The 24069-nt window shown below is 38.2% G+C and overlaps 1 protein-coding gene across 1 annotated transcript in view; it reads left to right on the top strand.

Annotated features, from left to right (window-relative positions):
* Window positions 1–24069, top strand: part of RTBDN (retbindin) — a 79139-nt gene that overhangs the window by 2901 nt on the left and 52169 nt on the right. The gene's annotated exons all lie outside the window — the stretch shown is intronic.

Here is a 24069-nt window from a genome sequence, read left to right as displayed (position 1 = left end):
AGAGATTAAATGGACAGTTTATTGCAAATTCGCTCTTATTTAACATGTTTCCAATACTCCATTTTACCTGCTGGAATGTATTAAATTGTAACAAATAAATCATTAAAGGGGCAGTCAACACCAGAATTTCTGTTGTTTAAAAAGAAAGATAGTCCCTTTATTAACTATTCCCCAGTTTTGCATAACCAACACTGTTATAGAAATGCACTTTTTACCTCTGTGTTTACCTTGTATCTAAGCCTCTGCAAACTGCCCCCTCTTATTTCAGTTCCTTTTGACAAACTTGCATTTTAGCCAATTAATGCTCACTCCAGGGTAACTTCACATGCATGAGCTCAATGTTATCTATATGAAACACACTGAACTAGCATCCTCTAGTGGTAAAAAAAACTGTCAAATGCAGAGGCGGCCTTCAAGGTCTAAGGAATTAGCATATGAACCTCCTTAGTTTAGCTTTCAACTAAGAATACAAGAGAACAAAGCAAAATTGGTGATAAAATTAAACTATAAAGTAGTTTTTTTGGACTTGACTGTCCCTTTAACGGGACACTAAACCCCAAATTTTTCTTCTCGTGATTCAGGTAGATCAATACATTTTTTAACAACATTCCAATTTACTTCTATCTTGCTTCATTCATTAAATATGATTGGATATAGTGGTGTGTGGATTAGCGCTAAGGACCCTAAAATAACCTATAGCTTTGAACAAAGGCTACCTAGTAGCCAAAAGAGACAGTAGTAAGCTAGTGGTGTTCAAAGAGCCAGAATAGGCAAGGTATATGAATTAGATATAGGTATATATTAGTGTGTTTAGATAAAAATGCTTTAATTACATCGCACTATAGTGTGTGTCCCACACTAGATTAAATAAGATATATAAAATACACAATAAATATACATACAATAGATTTATATGATAAAACTAACCCAGTGGCCACTGTTCAAATTGTTTTTAAATAAAAATAGCGGATCTATGAATACATTGAGATAATTAAAGAGTGTCCCCCAAGGTATATCAATACCAGAGACTGTGAACCTTTTGTGGTTAGTGTCCCAAATGAGACAATTTGTGTGCACAGTATAAATGGCAATATAAATTAGTAATGTAAACAAATCCTCAAATGTATGCAATACAAATGTGATCAACCAAAAATAACAGGTGATATGTGTCCAAAAAAAGAAAAGAGAAGTTGTAATGGGTCCTGAAAGAGTCACAACTTCTGTTCCTGATGGTGTCATAAAAATAAAAAATGAAAAATCTCTGTGTGACACTCAAAATTCCAATCCTATAGTGAGTAGTGGAAAAAACAATGTGGAAAAATGAAAGAAAAAAATGGAAAAAAAATGCAAAAAATCCCAATGTCTGCATTTAGTGATGTCGAGCAAACATTATTTGCTATAGCAATCATGTTTGCTTGACATTTAGTAAATTTACCCCTAAGTGTGTGGAATCTAATTCTAAACAAAAAAACTTTTCAAAACAGTCTTAGAAGCTTTACTTTCTGGTTCTATGCTGTATAATATTTATGCACAATGTATGCTAATGAGTAGGGCAGGTATTTTTCCTCAAGAAAGCTGGCAACCCTACTGGCAATCAATGAAAGCTTAAAGGGAAAGTCTAGGCCAAAATAAACTTTCATGATTCAGATAGGGCATGCAATTTTAAACAATTTTCCAGTTCTACTTTTATCACCAAGTTTGCTTTGTTCTCTTGGTATTCTTAGTTAAAAGCTTAACCCTAGGAGGTTCATATGCTAATTTCTTAGACCTGAAGCCCCACCTCCTTTCAGATTGCATTTTAACTGTTTTTCACCACTAGAGGGTGTTAGTTCACGTATTTCATATAGATAACACTGTGCTCGTGCACGAGAAGTTATCTGGGAGCAGACACTGATTGGCTAGACTGCAAGTCTGTCAAAAGAACTGAAAAAAGGGGCAGTTTGCAGAGGCTTAGATACAAGATATCACAGAGGTTAAAAAATATATTATATAACTGTGTTGGTTATGCAAACTGGGGAATGGGTAATAAAGGGATTATCTATCTTTTAAAACAATAAAAATTCTGGTGTAGACTGTCCCTTTAATTTCAACATGGCGGCACATTTGACTAGATGCAGGTTGGGAATAACCTCTATACTATGTTATAACCCTTAAAATCATCAGCCTCAGTAACTGTGGGGAGCTAACAAGCTAATTCTAAAAATTTGGTCTTTAACACTTAAGCATAATGGACGTAGGTACTATGTCACAGGGTACTTTGCTTAGGGTCCAACATCTGCCTCATGCTGCGGTCTGGGCTGTCAAGCTTTAACAGTCGTTCTTCCTTTGCCATATGAAGTTAGATTACCAATGCAAACAGTGACACTGTGTACATGTCTGCATTGGCTTGCCGTGGTGCGGAACAGTGTAAGGGAAGAAGGGAGGCGTTTGGGTGGCCCCATCGCCAGAGGGGAGCTGGAGGAAGGGGTTTGATTGGTAGGCCTAAGACAAAAGGAGAGAGATCCACTCACTACAGCAAAGTGGTTTGAGAGGGGCTCTACAGTATAATCACTTGAATGGGGGGTAGAGAGGGTGATGGTGGGACACTGCACTACATGAATGCTTTTTGTTAAAAATGAATTAAAAAATATATAAATAAAAGTGTATATGCTTGGTACTGGTAGACAGCTGCCCAGTACATAAGATGGAGCGTGGGTGGGGGGTGAAAGAGCTGTTTGGGAGGGATCAGGTAGGGAACATGGAGGTGTCAGATGGGGAGGGTAATGCCTACATTATAATATTATTTCCCTTACCAGTTAACTAATGAAACTCTTCACTGCCGTGAATTTCAGAATCATTTGTGTCATTTCAATGAGAAACCCAAAGTTTGTGGAAAGTTAACTTTTTTTTTTTTTTTTTTTTTTTTTTTTTTTAATATGATTGCATTTTGCGGCACAAAACAGTGGCATGAAATTTACCAAAGTGAGTCAAGATCAATACCTTGGGTTGTCCACTAAAAAAATATATATAGGTTGATAAGTAAATAAAAAGCTCCATTTCTGTTTAAATGTAGAGATGGCAAAAAAGCTAAAACAGTCTCTGGTAAGTTGGGCAAGTTTTTTGCTAAAATTCCCAGACCTCAAGGGGTTAACTCATAAGAACTAGAATAAGACTGCATTATTACAACATGCTAAGCATAGCTAAATTCCGTTAGCGAAAACATCGCTAGCATTAAGCTTTTTGCACTTGCCAGTTTCCGCTGGTATTACAAGTTGAAAAAAAAAGTATTTTGCACTACCGGTAACACGAAAAGCGACCTTGCATTCGCCCCTTGCCTAATAACTCCTAAACTGCCATCGCCCCACATCGCAAAGTACCTTATAAAATATTAACCCCTACTTCCCCCGCACATTGCAAACACTAATTTAAACTATTAACCCCTAAACCGCCATCCCCCACATTGCAAAGTACCTAAATAAAATATTAACCCCTAAACTGCCATACCCCCACAACACAAAGTTATAAACCAACATCTAAACCTCCTAAACTATCACCCCCTAATTTAACCCAAATTAAAATACCCCTAAATAGACTAAAACAAAACTACCTTAAAAAAAAGCTAATCTGTAAAATTAAATAAAAACCTAACATTACAAAAAATAAAAAACACTAATATTACAAAAAATTAAAAAACTAACATTACAGATTTTTTTTATAATATTGATTGTATAATTAAATAAATGATTCTAAAACATGCTCTTATGACTTTCAATTACTATGTCTGTGGTATAATATGAAGGAATTCCCATACACTCTATAGAGCAGATAGAATGTGTTAGTGTATTTAAAGGGACATTGTACTTCACAACATTAGATTTGATATTACAACGCAAACATTAATTGCAGTAATTTTGTGGTGACACAGCTACAACCACAATAAGACAATATCTTAGCGGGAGAACTCAAGTGAAGTAGGAATAAAGCATTGCAAGACAGTTTGGACATCATGCCAAAATGTCCTTGTTTTAACAACTGAAGTTATCCAGCTGGACATACAAAAAATTATCATTTTTGCTTATGGGATGGTTGTGTGTTCTACCGTTCTTGATCTCATTCAGTGGTGAAAAGCTCCATCTTGAAGGTTTCTCAGTGTCTCTAAGTATTTGTAAGTCCTTGTTACCAAATCTTTAATTTTGGTCACACAGTAATGAGCATATCTGCAATACTGGTTGCCGCTTTTTTTTATTATCTATTTATTGTGATAATCAAGTGACTCTATGGGAGTTATAGGAGTTATAGTACTTATTTTAAAATAAAGAATATATGTAGCATAATTAAAATTTATATAAATATATATATTCAACACATAGCATTACCTTTCATTTTACGCCTCAACCCTAATTCTATGTGAAATCCTAGTGTGTTGACTGTCTACTCCAAAACATCATATACAGAGCAATACCACATAATACAATTGTACCTTTATTTGATTTGTTCTAAGGCATGTGCGCACAGATTTTTAACCCTGTGTTTGTCAGAATATCTCAAGAAGTACTCAATGCAAACTCAGAACTCAAATTATCTTTCAAATAGCAAAACACAGAGAAGATTATGGTTATATAGTAAACTGTGATGACCTTTGTAAACAGTGTACACAGTATACAGTGAGAATGATCAGGTAGAGAATCACCTTTTCTGTCTAAAAAAAATAAATTTATGTTTACCTGATAAATGTATTTATTTCCGGATATGGTGAGTCTACAACGTCATCAATTACTGTTGGGAATATCACTCCTGGCCAGCAGGAGGAGGCAAAGACCAAAACAGTTAAACTGTTAAGTATCACTTCCCTTCCCACAAACCCCAGTCATCGACCGATGGTAATGGAGAAAAAGGAGTAACACAAAGATGTAGAGGTGCCTGAGGTTTAGTCCAAAACAAAACAACTGTCTAGAAATAAAGGGCGGGTCGTGGACTCACCATATCCGGAAATAAATACATTTATCAGGTAAGCATAAATTTTATTTTCTTTCCTAAGATTTGATGAGTCTACAACGTTATCAATTACTTTTGGGAACCAATACCCAAGCTAGAGGGCACAGATGCCTAGGGAGGGACAAGACAGGCAGGCCTAAACAGAAGGCATCCCCGCTTGAAGAACTTTTCCTCCAAAAGAAACCTCACCCGGGGCAGAAAAATGAAATAGATAAAATTTGGAAAAAGTATGCAAAGAAGACTAAGTTGCAGCCTTGCAAAACCGATCCACAAAAACATAATTTATGTAAGAACTTACCTGATAAATTAATTTCTTTCATATTAGCAAGAGTCCATGAGCTAGTGACGTATGGGATATACATTCCTACCAGGAGGGGCAAAGTTTCCCAAACCTCAAAATGCCTACAAATACACCCCTCACCACACCCACAAATCAGTTTAACGCATAGCCAAGAAGTGGGGTGATAAGACAAAAGTGCGATGTGCTTTATACAAAAAAATCATAACCACCACAAAAAAGGGCGGGCCTCATGGACTCTTGCTAATATGAAAGAAATGAATTTATCAGGTAAGTTCTTACATAAATTATGTTTTCTTTCATGTAATTAGCAAGAGTCCATGAGTTAGTGACGTATGGGATAATGACTACCCAAGATGTGGATCTTTCCACGCAAGAGTCACTAGAGAGGGAGGGATAAAATAAAGACAGCCAATTTCGCTGAAAAATAATCCACACCCAAAATAAAGTTTAAATTATAAGCAGAAGAATCAAACTGAAACAGCTGCCTGAAGTACTTTTCTACCAAAAACTGCTTCAGAAGAAGAAAACACATCAAAATGGTAGAATTTAGTAAAAGTATGCAAAGAAGACCAAGTTGCTGCTTTGCAAATCTGATCAACCGAAGCTTCATTCCTAAATGCCCAGGAAGTAGACACTGACCTAGTAGAATGAGCTGTAATCCTTTGAGGCGGAGTTTTACCCGACTCGACATAAGCATGATGAATTAAAGATTTCAACCAAGATGCCAAAGAAATGGCAGAAGCCTTCTGACCTTTCCTAGAACCGGAAAAGATAACAAATAGACTAGAAGTCTTTCGGAAATTCTTAGTAGCTTCAACATAAAATTTCAAAGCTCTAACTATATCCAAAGAATGCAATGATCTCTCCTTAGAATTCTTAGGATTAGGACATAATGAAGGAACCACAATTTCTCTACTAATGTTGTTAGAATTCACAAACTTAGGTAAAAATTTAAAAGAGAGTTCGCAACACCGCCTTATCCTGATGAAAATCAGAAAAGGAGACTCACAAGAAAGAGCATGATAATTCAGGAAACTCTCTAGCAGAAGAGATGGCCAAAAGGAAACAAAACTTTCCAAGAAAGTAATTTAATGTTCTAATGAATGCATAGGTTCAAACGGAGGAGCTTTGAAGAGCCCCCAGAACCAAATTCAAACTCCAAGAGGAAGAAATTGACTTAATGACAGGTATTTACTACGAACCAAAGCTTGTACAAAACAATGAATATCAGGAAAGAATAGCAATCTTTCTGTGAAAAAGAACAGAAAGAGCAGAGATTTGACCTTTCAGGACTTGCCGACAAACCCTTTATCCAAACCATCCTGAAGAAACTGTAAAATTCTCGGAATTCTAAAAGAATGCCAGGAAAAATTATATGAAAGACACCAAGAAATGTAAGTCTTCCAACTCGATAATATATCTTTCTAGATACAGATTTACGAGCTGTAACATAGTATTAATCACAGAGTCAGAGAAACCTCTTTGACTAAGAATCAAGCGTTCAATCTCCAGAGGCGGAAAGATATAGGCAGGATGATACTTCCAAGGAAGTGACAATGCATCCACTGCTTCCGCTTGAGGATCCCTGGATCCCTGGATCTGGACAGATACCTGGGAAGTTTCTTGTTTAGATGAGAAGCCATCAGATCTATTTCTGGAAGTCCCCACATTTGAACAATCTGAAGAAATACCTCTGGGTGAAGAGACCATTCGCCCGGATGTAACGTTTCGCGACTGAGATAATCCACTTCCCAATTGTCTATACCTGGGATATGAACCGCAGAAATTAGACAGGAGCTGGATTCCGCCCATACCAGTATTCGAGATACTTCTTTCATAGCCAGAGGACTGTGAGTCCCTCCTTGATGATTGATGTATGCCACAGTTGTGACATTGTCCGTCTGAAAACAAATGAACGATTCTCTCTTTAGAAGAGGCCATGACTGAAGAGCTCTGAAAATTGCACGGAGTTCCAAAATATTGATCTGGTAATCTCACCTCATGAGATTCCCAAACCCCCTTGTGCTGTCAGAGACCCCCAAACAGCTCCCCAACCTGTAGACTTGCTCTGTTGAAATTACAGTCCAGGTCGGAAGAACAAAGAAAGCCCCCTGAACTAAAACGATGGTGATCTGTCCACCACGTAAGAGAGTGTCGTACAATCGGTTTTAAGGATATCAAATTGAGATATCTTTGTGTAATCCTGGCACCAATGGTTCAGCATACAGAGCTGAAGAGGTCGCATGTGAAAACGAGCAAAGGGGATCGTGTCCGATGCAGCAGTCATAAGACCTAGAATTTCCATGCATAAGGCTACCGAATGGAATGATAGTGACTGAAGGTTTTCGACAAGCTGAGATCAATTTTAGACGTCTCTTGTCTGTCAGAGACAGAGTCATTGGACACTGAATCTATCTGGAAACCCTAAAAAAGTTACCCTTGTCTGAGGAATCAATGAACTTTTTGGTAAATTGATCCTCCAACCCATGATCTTGAAGAAACAACACGAGTCGATTCGTATGAGATTCTGCTAAATGTGAAGACTGAGCAAGTACCAAGATATCGTCCAAATAAGAAATACCACAATACCCTGTTCTCTGATTACAGACAGAAGGGCACCGAGAACCTTTGTAAAAAATTCTTGGAGCTGTTGCTAGACCAAACGGCAGGAGCCCACAAACTGGTAATGCTTGTCTAGAGAAAGAGAATCTCAGAACTGATAGTGATCTGGATGAATCGGAATATGCAGATATGCATCCTGTAAATCTATTGTGGACATATAATGCCCTTGCTGAACAAAAGGCAGGATAGTCCTTACAGTTACATCTTGAAAGTTGGTATCCTTACATAACGATTCAATATTTTTAGATCCAGAACTGGTCTGAAGGAATTCTCCTTCTTTGGTACAATGAAGAGATTTGAATAAAACCCCAGCCCCTGTTCAGAACTGGAACTGGCATAATTACTCCAGCCAACTCTAGATCTTAAACACATTTCAGAAATGCTCGAGCCTTCGCTGGATTTACTGGGACACGGGAAAGAAAGAATCTCTTTGCAGGAGGCCTTATCTTGAAGCCAATTCTGTACCCTTCTGAAACAATGTTCTGAATACAAAGATTGTGAATTGAATTGATCCAAATTTCTTTGGAAAAACGTAATCTGCCCCCTACCAGCTGAGCTGGAATGAGGGCCGCACCTTCATGTGGACTTGGGAGCTGGCTTTGGTTTTCTAAAAGGCTTGGATTTATTCCAGACTGGAGATGGTTTCCAAACTGATACCGCTCCTGTGGATGAAGGATCAGGCTTTTGTTCCTTATTGTGACGAAAAGGAACGAAAACGATTATTAGACCTAAATTTACCTTTAGATTTTTTATCCTGTGGTAAAAAAGTTCCTTTCCCTCCAGTAACAGTTGAGATAATAGAATCCAACTGAGAACCAAATAATTTATTACCCTGGAAAGAAAGGGAAAGCAATGTTGACTTGGAAGACATATCAGCATTCCAAGTTTTAAGCCATAAAGCTCTTCTAGCTAAAATAGCTAGAGACATATACCTGACATCAACTCTAATGATATCAAAGATGGCATCACAAATAAAGTTATTAGCATGTTGAAGAAGATTAACAATGCTATGAGAATTATGATCTGTTACTTGTTGCGCTAAAGCTTCTAACTAAAAGGTTGAAGCTGCAGCAACATCCGCTAAAGATATAGCAGGTCTAAGAAGATTACCTGAACATAAGTAAGCTTTTCTTAGAAAGGATTCAATCTTCCTATCTAAAGGATCCTTAAAGGAAGTACTATCTGCCGTAGGAATAGTAGTACGCTTAGCAAGAGTAGAGACAGCCCCATCAACCTTAGGGATTTTGTCCCAAAATTCTAATCTGTCAGATGGCACAGGATATAATTGCTTAAAACGTTTAGAAGGAGTAAAAGAATTACCCAAATTATTCCATTCCCTGGAGATCACTTCAGAAATAGCATCAGGCACAGGAAAAACTTCTGGAATAACTACAGGAGATTTTAAAAACCTTAATTTAAACGTTTTAGATTTAGTATCAGAGGACCAGAATCCTCTATTCTAATGCAATTAGACTTCTTTAAGTAAAGAACAGAATAATTCCATTTTGAATAAATATGAAGATTTATCAGCATCAACCCTCTGAGACAGAATCCTCTGAACCAGAGGAACCATTATCAGAATCAGAATGATGATGTTCATTTTAAAAATTCATCTGAAAAATGAGAAGTTTTAAAAGACCTTTTACGTTTACTAGAAGAGGAATAACAGACATAGCCTTCCTTAATGGATTTAGAATCAAAATCTCTTATAATAACAGGACACTCTGAGTATTAGATGTTGACGGAACAGCAACAGGTAATGTAACATACTAAAGGAAATATTATCTGCATTAACAAGTTTGTCATGACATTCAATACAAACAACAGCTGGAGGAACAGCTACCAAAAGTTTACAGCAGATACACTTAGCTTTGGTAGATCCAGCACCAGACAGCGATTTTCCAGTAGTATCTTCTGTCTCAGTGTCAATCTGGGACATCTGGCAAATATGTAATAGAAAAAACAACATATAAAGCAAAATTGATCAAATTCCTTAAATGACAGTTTCAGGAATGGGAAAAAATGCAGTGAACAAGCTTCTAGCAACCAGAAGCAATAAATAATGAGACTTAAATAATGTGGAGACAATAGTGACGCCCATATTTTTTTAGCGACAAAAAAGGCGCCCACATTATTTGGCGCCTAAATGCTTTAGCGCCAAAAAATGACGCCACATCCGGAACGCAACACTTTTGGCGCAAAAAAAAACGTCAAAAATGACGCAACTTCCGGTGACACGTATGACGCCGGAAACAGAAAAAAAAATTTGCGCCAAAAAAGTCTGCGCAAAGAATGACGCAATAAAATGAAGCATTTTCAGCCCCCGCGAGCCTAACAGCCCACAGGGAAAAAAGTCAAATTTGAAGGTAAGAAAAAAATTGATTATTCATATGCATTATCCCAAATATGAAACTGACTGTCTGAAATAAGGAACGTTGAACATCCTGAGTCAAGGCAAATAAATGTTTGAATACATATATTTAGAACTTTATATAAAAGTGCCCAGGACACTCATCTACATGTAGTAGAAAGCCAAACCAGTACTGAAACGAGAATCAGTAGAGGTAATGGTATATATAAGAGTATATCGTCGATCTGAAAAGGGAGGTAAGAGATGAATCTCTACGACCGATAACAGAGAACTTATGAAATAGACCCCGTAGAAGGAGATCATTGAATTCAAATAGGCAATACTCTCCTCACATCCCTCTGACATTCACTGCATGCTGAGAGGAAAACCGGGCTCCAACCTGCTGCGGAGCGCATAACAACGTAGAATCTAGCACAAACTTACTTCACCACCTCCATAGGAGGCAAAGTTTGTAAAAACTGATTTGTGGGTGTGGTGAGGGGTGTATTTGTAGGCATTTTGAGGTTTGGGAAACTTTTGCCCCTCCTGGTAGGAATGTATATCCCATACGTCACTAGCTCATGGACTCTTGCTAATTACATGAAAGAAAGCTTCATCTGTGAAAGCCCAAGAAGAAGAGACAGCACTTGTGTAATGAGCCATAACTCTCCCATGAGACTGCAGCCCCGCAGTATGAATAGCAAATTAATGAAATTTCTCAACCAGAGAAAAGAGAAGAAAAAATATTAAGCACGCACAACATCTGAATTGTGCACAACGTTCCTCAAGAGATAAGAATGAGGACACAGAGCAGGGAACAACAAATTCCCAAACAATATTTCCATTTAGGATAAATAATTGCCTTATCCAAAATAAGATAAAGCAAATCACACTGCAAAGCCGAGAGTACCTAAACTCCCCAAGCAGAAGATATAGCAAAAAAATGAAAATTTTCAAGATAAAAATTTAAAATCTAAGGAATGCTATGGCTCAAACTGAGCCTACTGCAAAACCTTAAAACAAGGTTAAAGCTCCAAGAGGGAGCAACAAACTCAAACACAGGCCTGATACTAACCAGGGTCTGACAAAAAGATTACACGTCTTGCACATCTGCCAGGCACTTGTGCAAGAAAGGATAACGCAGAAATCTGACCCTTCAGAGAATTGACTGACAAACCGTCCTTTAGACCTTCCCGGAGAAAAGCAAAACCCCTAGGAATTATTAACCTTCTTCCAAGAGTAGTCCTGGAATTCACCCCAATCAGGAAATTTACGCCCTGCCTTATGGTAAAAGTTACCAGTAACAGGTTTGCGAACATGAATCATGGTCTCAATGACCGATTCAGAAACCCCACACTTAGACAGAACTAAGCATTCAATCTCCAAGCAGAAAGCTTCAGAGAAAACAAAAGTTGGATGAAAGATTGGCCCTGAATTTGTAGGTCCTTCCTCAGGAACAACCACCAAGGTGGAGAAAATACATCTCCGCTAGGCTTATGTACCAGATCCTGCGAGACTATGCAGGCCAAGGAACCGCCAGGGTATGTAACAGAGCAGCCTGCTGATCTCTTGACCTTTAACATAACTTGGAAGCTTGGCGTACTGCCATCTCCAACCCCAGCATCCCAATCACGGCAAAGGAACTCCAGGTTCCTCCCAGGCGGTTAATGTAAACCACTGAGATGAAATTTTTAAACTAGAACCTGAAAAACCAGTTAAGATAACTGAGGCCAAGCCATCAGAGCATAGTAGATGGCTCTCAACTCCAAGATGGTTAAGAGGAGAGCAGACTCCTCCCGAGTCCGATGTCATCCACCTAACAGGCTAGCGACCATGGTCACAATTACTCAGGAAGGTCTCCGGAAGCATGTGCCCTGGAACAGATGTTCCTAAAAAAAAAAAAGATTCTGGAGAATGCGGGCAACAATCCTGCTACCTCTCGCAAGCTAAGCGAGCACTCTACCACTAGTTCCCCTCTCTGATCCACAGGAAAGAATCTCATGTTGACAAATCTAGATCTATCCTCCGAGACAGAGCCACAAGAACCCGGTCCACTATCTAAACATGCATAACAGCAGACTCTCAGATGGAATTGAGCAAAGGGATGATGTCCAATGAAGCAACCATCAGACAAATTACCTCCATACATTGAGCCACTGAAGGGCCAAACAGTAGAGTGTCGAAAGAGGCAAGAGGAAAGCATCTGTTTTATGACCTCTGTCAAAAATATTTTCAGAGATAGGGAAACTAATATGGTCCCTAAGAAAATACCCCTGTAGTTGGAACAAGGGAACACATTCTCAGATTCACTTCCATCCGAGGGAATGAAGAAATACAACACGAACTCTGTATGAGAGTTTGCTTGTTGAAAAGATGGGGCCTGAACAATTATGTCATCCAGGAAGGGTACCACAGCAATTCCCTGAACCTGATCACTGCCAAAATAACCCCTTCTGGGAGCCGTGGCAAGGCCAAAGGAAAGAGCCACAAACTGAAGTGTTTGACAGAAAGGCAAAACTCAGGAACTTGAAAAAACACGTACCCTGAGAAGACTTGTTGAAACACTTTAGATTCATCATAGGAAGAAAAATTCCCTCTTTCCTTACAGGAACTGGTACTATCACTCAGAGAAGAGAAGGCCCAAACTCACTTCAAAAATACCTCACTGTTATCCGACCTGCAGATAAGATGAGGAGGAATCTGCCTCTGGGAGAACTGTATGAATTCTATGTAGAAGGCTGCGAGAGGACTGCTTGCTGTGTATAATGCACATTGCATTTGAGCTCACAGTATGTATGGAGTTAATAAGCGTAATGCCAGTCAATACATTTTATCTAAAGTTTTTTTTTTGTTTATTTTGCTTCAACCACTAGCAGAATCAGCACTGTACTTGAGAAGAGGCACAGGCTTAACACTGTGTTCGGCTTTAGAGGAAAAGTATTCAATTGCAGCCTGCCGCTCACCCTATTAGCAATTTAGCACATTTAACTGAACAGTGAGTCACAAGAATATTACGAAATCTTTCTTATTAAGCGCTCAATATTATTACAGGCCCATTGTGGAGGGTGGTATGTTATAGAGGGTGGTATATTATAGAATATTGATCCAGTTTTAACAGCTCAATATATATTTAACACAGCAAGAAGTGTTACAGGCCGACTTACAATTTGATCTGCAATGTAAGCGCCCGGCTCCTTCCATTAATGCGGTCATGTGATTGATATTCCGGCGTGTGATGCTCCTACTCACGGTAAGCTCGGTCCTTCTTCAGATTCCAAACTTCAATTCTCAAGTGAAAACACTGGACCGCTCACCGGACTTAAAACTCAAATAACGTTAATAAACTTATTTGAGTTTTAAATCCGGTGAGCGGTCCAGTGTTTTCACTTGAGGATTAACAAGATTATCTAACCTCAGAACAAGCCCACTGCCTGCCCCTTCAAAATCTAGCGCGGCTCTCAGTTTTGTGCAAGCTAGTAAGTGCAGCAGGCTGTGAGCAGAGGCATGGTTACTGTTTGGAATTTTGTTTTAACAGGATATCCGCACGGCCCGTCAGCTGCCAGTATTGTGCTAGTTGAATAAGCTGGGCAGTCATCAAAATTTTGATAACTAGTCTACAAAGGGTGCAAAAAGTGCGCCCCCCCAAAATCTGCCGCCCTAGGCCGTGCCTTGTTTGCCTAGGCCATAATACGCCCCTGTACTTAGCCTATGTGGGACATCTCGTATCCATGTTTGAAGACAAACAGAGAGAGTCAGCCCCCCACCTGGACCCTTTTCCTGAAATATTAGAAATATTCCTGTCAGGTCCGGATCAAACAAGGTTTTACCCTTGAAAGGAAACGCCAGAAGCTTGGACTTCTGCTAGCGTGCTAGCACAGCGAAGCCAGATATCTTGGCTCCCAGCTTAAAAACTTGCATGGTAGCATCAGAAATAAAGGGATTGGTTTCCCTAAAAAAACTGGAGCCTTAATACAGCGCCTTAGACCACTCAGCCACGCTACCATTCCATGTAAGCCTTCAGCTTAGTCCAATGATCCTGAAAAGAACAGGTACACTCACTAGCAATCGTGAGTAGAAAAGTCCTACTACTGTAGGCACTGTGCGTCATGATATTTAATCGAGACAGCAACGAAACATCTTTTTAAAGACAGGAGACGGGGAAACTCCAAGAGTAGCTTTCCCTTTCTTGTGAAAAATCTAGCACTGTCTGGTACAGGAAAAAACTTCACAGAAGAATCCTAGTATTTATAGTTTACTAGATTCTTAAGGGATTGACGACAGACGTATCAGAGTCGCTCCAAAGCAGCCAAAACCTCCTTTAACCAAACACGAAGGTGTTGAAGCTTAAATCTTAAGGATACTTACTTCAGCATCAGATAAAAGAATTATACTGTCCAAATCTGAGATTTCACCCTCAGAGGCTACTGACGTATCCTCCTCATCAGACCTATGAGTAAGGGCAACCTGAGTAGCAGCAGGCGGAACAGAAACCTTGCTATCTGAATCTCTAATTCTCCTCTTGCTATTCCCCTGAAGAGAAGGAAAGGCAGATAAAGCTGCAGATTTAACAGAGAATACCTGAGCTGCAAAATCTGCAGCAAATACACTCCTCCAGGAGATTGAAAGGAACCGCAGGGCACTGCATGTGATGTCATTAAGGCTTGGGACGGTTAAGGAGAAGGCTGTGGCAATGCCTGAACAGCATCATCCTTGGAGACATGAGGCTCAGAGTGCAACAAGCTATGAATACAATCAAAAACTTTAGCAAGAGTTTGCATAGACAAATTAAAACTGTCTAAAATTTGTGCTGAGGAACAAGATGCTCAAAAAAAGACATATCTGTATTTTGAAAAGCAATAACTTTAATATCTGTAGAAATAGACCCTTGTGCCAAGACAATGGAATGTTTACCACTTACTAAAGTGTTAAAAACCATAACATTTGCAAAAACAGCATGGCACATATAAACATAATCATAACAAACGTCTCTACCAGGAAAACATCAATACTATAATGCAAGCAATGTTCCCTTAACGTGAAGAAAACAGAGCTGCTACTCTGAAAATTAAAATACAGACAGTGACCAGAACGCCGCTCCGTTCACAGAACGAGGTGGGGTTACATATATAGCCACAGAGTAGCGTAGTAAAACAGCTAGCTGAATAGGCACACTTTTAAACATTTGAGTTCCGGGAATTAAAATAAAAACAGATATCTTAATTTTATGAGACCCTTTTGCTTTTAGCCCTGTAATGTATGAAGCTCGCTTAACATTATCAGCCTCCAAAAAACATAATTTATGTAAGAACTTACCTGATAAATTAATTTCTTTCAAATTGGCAAGAGTCCATGAGCTAGTGACGTATGGGATATACAATCCTACCAGGAGGGGCAAAGTTTCCCAAACATTAAAATGCCTATTAATATACCCCTCACCACACCCACAATTCAGTTTAACGATTAGCCAAGTAGTGGGGTGATAAAGAAAGGAGTAAAAAGCATCAGCAAAGGAATTTGGAAATAATTGTGCTTTATACAAAAAAATCATAACCACCATAAAAAGGGTGGGCCTCATGAACTCTTGCCAATATGAAAGAAATGAATTTATCTGGTAAGTTCTTACATAAATTATGTTTTCTTTCATGTAATTAGCAAGAGTCCATGAGCTAGTGACGTATGGGATAGCAATACCCAAGATGTGGAACTCCACTTAAGAGTCACTACAGAGGGAGGGATAAAAATAAAAAACATAATTTATGTAAGAACTTACCTGATAAATTCATTTCTTTCATATTGGCAAGAGTCCATGAGCTAGTGACGTTTAGGATATACAATCCTACCAGGAGGGGCAAAGTTTCCCAAACCTCAAAATGCCTATAAATACACCTCTCACCACACCCACAATTCAGTTTAAGGAATAGCCAAGTTGTGGGGTGATAAAGAAAGGAGTAAAAAGCATCAACAAAGGAATTTGGAAATAATTGTGCGTTATACAAAAAAATCATAAACACCATAAAAAGGGTGGGCCTCATGGACTCTTGCCAATATGAAAGAAATGAATTTATCAGGTAGGTTCTTACATAAATTATGTTTTCTTTCATGTAATTGGCAAGAGTCCATGAGCTAGTGACATATGGGATAGCAATACCCAAGATGTGGAACTCAACGCAAGAGTCACTAGAGAGGGAGGGACAAAATAAAAACAGCCATTTCGCTGAAAAAAATAAATCCACAACCCAAATATAAGTTTATTCTCAAAAAATAAAAATAAAAACTTAAATCATAAGCAGAAGAATCAAACTGAAACAGCTGCCTGAAGAACTTTCCTACCAAAAACTGCTTCCGAAGAAGCAAATACATCAAAATGTTAGAATTTAGTAAATGTATGCAAAGAAGACCAAATTGCTGCTTTGCAAATCTGATCAACTGAAGCTTCATTCTTAAAAGCCCAAGAAGTGGAAACTGATCTAGTAGAATGAGCTGTAATTCTCTGAGGCGGGGCTTTACCCGACTCCAAATAAGCTTGATGAATCAAAAGCTTTAACCATGATGCCAAAGAAACAGCAGAAGCCTTATGACCTTTCCTAGAACCAGAAAAAGATAACAAATAGACTAGAAGTCTTCCTGAAATCTTTAGTGACTTCAACGTAATATTTCAGAGCTCTCACCACATTTAAAGAATTAAAGATCTCTCCAAAGAATTCTTAGGATTAGGACACAAAGAAGGGACAACAATTTCTCTATTAATGTTGTTAGAAATCACAACCTTAGGTAAGAATTTAAATAAGCAATGTGTATAAAGATGATGTGTGTAGCGCTAGACAAAAACCCAAATAAGCCTGTCTTGTTTTACTGTCTCCTTCCTAGACAGTTAATTTGGACAAAAAATAATAAAACGGTAAGATGGCGCTAATAGCTTTGGGTTAAATATGGTTCCAATATGATCACCAAATGTCCCTTTGATTATCTGTATTCAATAGGATTTAAAATTATTTTAAAGGTAGCCTTAAGGTATGTCGTTTTCAAATAAAATGATATTATAGAAATACTTAACCAGTGCTCCTTACACTTATCTAATGTATCCAATAATTTAGACTAGAATTGATTCTTAGCTAAAATAAACATGTATTTTATTCTCCACCAATAAAAACAAACAGTTAAATTTCAGACGATTAAAATCTACTAAAATACAAAAATCATTCATACATACATGCAACCTCAGTTCCCTATCAAACTAATTGTGTAGTGTCTATAAGTTATCTAATTGGAATAGTAGCAACACAAAACCTTCTCCTGTGGTATATAGAAACAGACTTCGTTAAGTGTCTGTAAGTTATCTAATTGAAATAGCAGCAAATCAAAAACCTTCTCCTGTGATATATATAAACATGAGATATACAATACTGTGCAAAATACATATGATTGTGCAAAAATAGTTGTGCAAATGAAATAATAATAATAATAAAAAAGAGGGATGAACCAAAATATAATGTTTAGAATTAAGCCACTTTCGGAACCGGTTCCTGTTATACCCAAATGCTCCTTCTTAATGTTTGTGTAAACAATTGAAATGTTAAAGATCTTTCTATAGAAATCTTCAATAGGTCAAACAGTCTTTCTCATAGGCACCTTTTCAATAAATAATTGCGGATCCAATTTCAATTAATAGCTGGGTTAAAGTTTTGAGTTAACGGCTGGGTTAAAATTTCAAATTTTCACCTCATACAGGTTTTTAGTTCGAGTTCAACTTGATAATATTTCTTTAAAAAGCAATGATTATTCAGCAGGTCAGCTATTAGTAAGCTGGCTCTTACCTGCTTTCTTCTCCGGCGGTGTTGTTTGTGTTAATGTCAGACCGGGAGTCCTCGCGCTCTTCCACTTCAAATGCGCCTCTGACGTCACTGGCTTCTGACAGCTGTTCGAATAATAGGAAAATACTTGCGCAAGTATGTCTTTGTATCCGTTCACCGTTGATATCTCTGCACTTGAGTACTTATCGTACGCAGAGATCTTTAGTTTTTCAGCTTGACAGCTCTTTACTCCCTCCGGATCGTAAGTATATATTCTTTTGCAGGTATCGCTCACAGCACTTTCTATGCGTTTCACCCCTGTTATCCAGGGCTTTCTCAAGATCCTGTGTGTATCGCACCTGCTCATTAAATACCCAGCCTGTTCCGGTACTCTCACAGATAGCCTCGTTTCCCTCTTTTAGGAGCCTATTTTAGATGAGATCCTCATGCCTTCATTGTCTGACCACCTCCATTTTTTCTTCTTTTAATCTGTACTCCATACATTGTTCAATTGATTTGATAGTCCCAAAAGTTCAGTGGCTTTTTATTTACTTTTTGTTTTTAACTGGAACTCCCTCATAAATAAATTTGTTAAGTGAAACATTACTTAAAAATCAAATAAAATTATGTATAAAAATGAACGATATAAAAAATGAACGATATATGAGCATGTGACATATGGGATAGCAATACCCAAGATGTGGAACTCAACGCAAGAGTCACTAGAGAGGGAGGGACAAAATTAAAACAGCCATTTCGCTGAAAAAAATAAATCCACAACCCAAATATAAGTTTATTCTCAAAAAATAAAAATAAAAACTTAAATCATAAGCAGAAGAATCAAACTGAAACAGCTGCCTGAAGAACTTTCCTACCAAAAACTGCTTCCGAAGAAGCAAATACATCAAAATGTTAGAATTTAGTAAATGTATGCAAAGAAGACCAAATTGCTGCTTTGCAAATCTGATCAACTGAAGCTTCATTCTTAAAAGCCCAAGAAGTGGAAACTGATCTAGTAGAATGAGCTGTAATTCTCTGAGGTGGGGCTTTACCCGACTCCAAATAAGCTTGATGAATCAAAAGCTTTAACCATGATGCCAAAGAAACAGCAGAAGCCTTATGACCTTTCCTAGAACCAGAAAAAGATAACAAATAGACTAGAAGTCTTCCTTAAATCTTTAGTGACTTCAACATAATATTTCAGAGCTCTCACCACATTTAAAGAATTAAAGATCTCTCCAAAGAATTCTTAGGATTAGGACACAAAGAAGGGACAACAATTTCTCTATTAATGTTGTTAGAAATCACAACCTTAGGTAAGAATTTAAATGAAGTCCGCAAAACTGCCTTATCCTGATGAAAAATCAGAAAAGGAGATTCACAAGAGAGAGCGGATAATTCAGAACCTCTGCTAGCAGAAGAGATGGCCAAAATGAACAACACTTTCCAAGAAAGTAGTTTAAAGTCCAAAGAATGCATAGGCTCAAATGGAGGAGCCTGTAAAGCCTTCAAAACAAAATTTAGACTCCAAGGAGGAGAGATTGATTTAATGACAGGTTTAATACGAACCAAAGCTTGTACAAAACAATAAATATCAGGAAGTTTAGCAATTTTCCTGTGGAATAAAACAGAGAGCAGAGATTTGTCCTTTCAAGGAACTTGCAGACAAACCTTTATCCAAACCATCCTGAAGAAACTGTAAAATTCTAGGAATTCTAAAAGAATGCCAAGAGAATTTATGAGAGAAACACCATGAAATGTAAGTCTTCCACACTTGATAATAAATCTTTCTAGAAACAGATTTACGAGCCTGCAACATAGTATTAATCAGAGAAACCTCTATGACTAAGCACTAAGCGTTCAATTTCCATACCTTCAAATTTAATGATTTGAGATCCTGATGGAAAAACGGACCTTGAGATAGAAGGTCTGGCCTTAATGGAAGTGGCCAAGGTTGGCAACTGGACATGCCGAACAAGATCTGCATACCAAAATCTGTGAGGCCATGCTGGAGCCACCAGCAGCACAAATGATTGCTCCATGATGATTTTGGAGATCACTCTTAGAAGAAGAACTAGAGGCGGGAAAATATAAGCCGGTTGATAACACCATGGAAGTGTCAAAACATCCACTGCTTCCACCTCAGGATCCATGGACCTGGACAGGTACCTGGGAAGTTTTTTGTTTAGATGAGATGCCATCAGATCTATTTCTGGAAGCCCCCACATCTGAATAATTTGACATAACACATCTGGGTGGAGAGACCATTCTACCGGATGTAAAGTCTGACGACTGAGATAATCCGCTTCCCAATTGTCTATACCTGGGATATGAAACGCAGAAATTAGACAGGAGCTGGATTCCGCCCAATCAAGTATCCAAGATACTTCTTTCATAGCTTGAGGACTGTGACTCCCACCCTGTTAATTGACATATGCCACAGTTGTGATATTGTCTGTCTGAAAACAAATAAACGGTTCTCTCTTCAACAGAGGCCAAAACTGAAGAGCCCTGAGAATTGCATGGAGTTCCAAAATATTGATTGGTAATCTCGCCTCTTGAGATTTCCAAACCCCTTGTGCTGTCAGAGATCCCCAAACAGCTCCCCAACCTGAAAGACTCGCATCTGTTGTGATCACAGTCCAGGTTGGACGAACGAAAGAGGCCCCTAGAATTATATGATGGTGATCTAACCACCAAGTCAGAGAAAGCCGAACATTGGGATTTAAGGATATTAATTGTGATATCCTTGTATAATCCCTGCACCATTTGTTCAGCATACAAAGCTGGAGAGGTCTCATATGAAAACGAGCAAAGGGGATCGCGTCCAATGCTGCAGTCATGAGACCTAAAACTTCCATGCACATAGCTACTGAAGGGAATGACTGAGACTCAAGGTTCCGACAGGCTGCAACCAATTTCAAACGTCTCTTGTCTGTTAGAGACAAAGTCATGGACACTGAATCTATCTGGAAACCTAAAAAGGTTACCTTTGTCTGAGGAATCAAAGAACTTTTTGGTAAATTGATCCTCCAACCATGTCTTTAAAGACACAACACTAGTTGATTCACGTGAGATTCTGCAGAACATAAAGACTGAGCAAGTACCAAGATATCGTCCAAATAAGGAAACACCGCAAATACTTTTGAAAAGTTTCTTGGAGCTGTTGCTAGGACAAAAGGAAGAGCAACAAATTGGTAATGCTTGTCTAGAAAAGAGAATCTCAGGAACTGAAAGTGATCCGGATGAATCGGAATATGAAGATATGCATCCTGTAAGTCTATTGTGGACATATAATGCCTTTGCTGAACAAAAAGGCAGAATAGTCCTTATAGTCACCATCTTGAAAGTTGGTAGTCTTACATATCGATTAAAAATCTTTAGATCCAAAACTGGTCTGAATGAATCTTCTTTCTTTGGGACAATGAATAGATTTGAATAAAACCCCAGACCCTGTTCCTGAAACGGAACTGGCATGATTACCCCTGATAACTCTAGGTCTGAAACACACTTCAGGAAAGCCTGAGCCTTTACTGAGTTTGATGGAATGCGTGAGAGAAAAAACCTTCTCACAGGCGGTCTTACTCTGAATCCTATTCTGTACCCCTGAGAGACAATACTCTGAACCCAATGATTTTGGACCAAATTGATCCAAACATCTTTGAAATATTTTAATCTGCCCCCTACCAGCTGAGCTGGAATGAGGGCCGCACCTTCATGTGGACTTGGGGGCTGGCTTTGATCTCTTAAATGGCTTGGATTTATTCCAATTTGAGGAAGGCTTCCAATTGGAAACAGATTCCTTTGGGGAAGGATTATATTTCTGTTCCTTATTATGTCGAAAGAAACGAAAACGGTTAGAAGCTTTAGATTTACCTTTAGGTTTTTTATCCCGAGACAAAAAAAAACCCTTCCCCCCAGTGACAGTTAAAATGATTGAATCCAACTGAGAACCAAATAATTTATTACCTTGGAAAGAAAGATAACAATAGAGATAACAATCTGGACTTAGAAGTCATATCAGCATTCCAAGATTTGAGCCACAAAGCTCTTCTAGCTAAAATAGCTAAAGACATATATCTAACATCAATTTTGATGATATCAAAAATGGCATCACAAATGAAATTAATAGCATGTTGAATCAACTTAACAATGCTAGACAAATCATGATCCGATACTTGTTGCGCTAAAGTTTCCAACCAAAAAGTTGAAGCAGCTGCAACATCAGCCAAAGAAATTGCAGGCCTAAGAAGATGACCTGAATATAAATAAGCCTTCCTTAGATAAGATTCAAGTTTCCAATCTAAAGGATCTTTAAAAGAAGTACTATCTTCCATAGGAATAGTAGTACGCTTAGCAAGAGTAGAGATAGCCCCATCAACTTTGGGGATCTTTTCCTAAAATTCCAATCTAACTGCTGGCAAAGGATACAATTTTTTAAACCTTGAAGAAGGAATAAAAGAAGTACCAGGCCTATTCCATTCTTTAGAAATCATATCAGAAATAGCATCAGGCACTGGAAAAACCTCTGGAATAACCACAGGAGGTTTATAAACAGAATTTAAATGTTTACTAGTTTTAATATCAAGAGGACTAGTTTCCTCCATATCCAATGTAATCAACACTTCTTTAAATAAAAAACGAATATACTCCATTTTAAATAAATAAGAGGATTTGTCAGTGTCAATATCTGAGGCAGGATCTTCTGAATCAGATAGATCCTCATCAGAAAAGGATTAATCAGTATGTTTCCGGTCATTTGAAATTTCATCAACTCTATGAGAAGTTTTATTAGAAGGTGGAATGGCAGACAAAGCCTTCTGAATAGAATTATAAATAAATTATTTTAAATTTACAGGTATATCTTGTGCATTAGATGTTGAGGTAACAGCAACAGGTAATGAACTACTACTGATGGATACATTTTCTGCATGTAAAAGTTTATCATGACAACTATTACAAACCACAGCTGGAGGTATAATTTCCACAGGTTTACAACAAATGCACTTAGCTTTGGTAGAACTGTTATCAGGCAGCTGGGATCCAACAGTGAATTCTGAGGCCGGATCAGATTGAGACATCTTGCAAATGTAAGAGAAAAAAACAACATATAAAGCAAAATTATCAATTTCCTTATTTGGCAGTTTCAGGAATGGGAAGAAATGCAAACAGCATAGCAAGAGGCAAATAGAAATGCGGTTTTAAATATTGAAAATATTTGGAGCCAAGTATGACGCACAACAAACAGAAAGACATTTTTTGGCGCCAAAAACGCAACCTTGTGAAGGACTTGGCGTCAACTAAGACGCCGGAAATTACGAATTTGCGTCAATGAACGTAACTTTGCACCAAAAAATCTCGCGCCAAGAATGACGCAATAAACTTTGGCATTTTGCGCCCTCGCAAGCCTAATTCTGCCTGCGAATTTAAAAGACAGTCAATTTGAAAAAGAGACTACACCCCAGGTAAGAAATACATTTTCATAAAAAAACTAAATTTATGCTTACCTGATAAATTGATTTCTTCTATGGTAAGACAAGTCCACGGATTCATCCTTTACTTGTGGGATATTATCCTTCCCTACAGGAAGTGGCAAAGAGCACCACAGCAGACCTGTCTATATAGCTCCTCCCTTAGCTCCACCCCCAGTCATTCTCTTTGCCTACTCTAAGTACTAGGAAGGTTAAAGTGAAAGAGGTGATAAAATATTAGTTTTTAATTTCTTCAAGCAAGAATTTGTTATTTTAAATGGTACCGGTGTGTACTATTTACTCTCAGGCAGCAGATGGATGAAGACTGCTGCCTGGAGGATGATGATCTTAGCATTTGTAACTAAGGTCCATTGCTGTTCCCACAGAGGCTGAGGAGTACAGGAAACTTCAGTGTGAGGAACGGTTTCATGCTATGCAGCAATGAGGTATGTTGAGTCATATTTTTCTGGAGAGACTGTGTATTTCAGAAAGGCTGACATTATACCCAGGAGGGTAAGGGTAAGCAGTAATCCTAGAGCTAAAAGAAGGGCATTACTTAGC

Source organism: Bombina bombina, chromosome 6, assembly GCF_027579735.1.
Source record: "Bombina bombina isolate aBomBom1 chromosome 6, aBomBom1.pri, whole genome shotgun sequence".
In the NCBI taxonomy this organism is placed as follows: Eukaryota; Metazoa; Chordata; class Amphibia; order Anura; family Bombinatoridae; genus Bombina; species Bombina bombina.
The sequence above is the reverse complement of the archived record's forward strand: the minus strand, read 5'-3'. Positions and strand labels throughout refer to the sequence as shown.